Here is a 1269-nt window from a genome sequence, read left to right on the forward strand (position 1 = left end):
TAGACAATAACAAATAGAATTACAAAAAGTAGCTTAGCTTCTATTTATATAGCTTCTATTTATATAAATTAAATCTATAATTTATATAAATTTAGCTTCTAATTATATAAATTATAGGAAATGTTGAATATTGAAAATCTCAAAAATCAATAACAAACACAAAGTTAAACGTGGAGAATAAGGGAAATTGGGAAAGAAATATATTAAGATGAAAATCCTTTATGGAAGAGAAATATATGATACTGAGATGAAAAAGAAGAATGAGAAAAGAGTTAAAGTTAGATAAAGAGACTTATAGTGTATGTAGATACTTAGTGAAGAACGAAGCTCGTCAGTCTACTGAACGTCTGCCGGAGTAACAGGAGCGGTTTAACTATCACGTTGATTGCGATAACAGTGGTACTCACGATAAGTGTTAATAATCATATGGAATGAAGAGAAAGGCATAAAATGTGTAGCTACATATAATTTAATGTCAATCTTCAAACACAGTCCATTAATAACAGAATATTATCAATAGCAATGTATATATAAAAATTAAAAATAAGTATTTATAACAAAATATAAGTGCTTCAAAACAGTGCAAAAATATTACAGATTTTATATATTAAATGGTAAATAAAAATAAGTATTTATATGTGTAAAATTGAAAAGAGTACTGTGTCTCCTCTAAAAGTTAAAAAAGTTAAAAAGCAATCAAAATCTAATTATAAAAAAAAACATGGAAAGATAACTAATCTTCGAAAATATTAATTGAATGCAACAATACTATGGCGCTCACATATATTGCGTGAGTATTATAACAATTTTTATTAAGAAGTGATATGAAATGATTCAGTGAGGTTTTTTAGAAGTCAAAGTTTATGTTATCGCGTTCAATGGAGCAATATTTCAAGAAAATCACAAAACTTTATTGTTATAACTTTTTGTTAATAATGTGTTCTCAGTATGAAAACGCACATGCACAAAAAGAGAACATGGACAGAAATTAATACACGCACATGCAATAGAGAACTGAGCACACTCTGAGAAGTTCTTTTTCTTGTAGTCTCTAAAGCTTTTTTTTTTCATTATTATAGCGAGGAACTTGTGAGATAGCAAGCGTTTCGGGGATAGCATAGTAAAAACACTAATAACGTACAAAAGCATTTATTTACTGCGTAAATAAACGCAGATGGACGAAAGAAAATTAATGCATTTTTAATTATATATATATATATATATATAATATATATATAATATATTAATATATTATACTCAAACACAGTA

At 26.5% G+C, this 1269-nt stretch overlaps 1 protein-coding gene across 1 annotated transcript in view; it reads left to right on the forward strand.

The window, feature by feature from the left end:
* Positions 1-352: 352 nt before the first annotated feature.
* The window catches only part of LOC109862363 (protein trapped in endoderm-1-like), a gene marked incomplete at its 3' end in the record, with an annotated part of 1802 nt that continues 885 nt past the window's right edge, over positions 353-1269 (forward strand). Inside the window, exon 1 of the mRNA XM_020442391.1 lies at positions 353-399. The remainder of the gene's footprint in view (positions 400-1269) is intronic.

Source organism: Pseudomyrmex gracilis, unplaced genomic scaffold (genome assembly GCF_002006095.1).
Source record: "Pseudomyrmex gracilis isolate BER0280 unplaced genomic scaffold, ASM200609v1 scaffold_1669, whole genome shotgun sequence".
In the NCBI taxonomy this organism is placed as follows: domain Eukaryota; kingdom Metazoa; phylum Arthropoda; class Insecta; order Hymenoptera; family Formicidae; genus Pseudomyrmex; species Pseudomyrmex gracilis.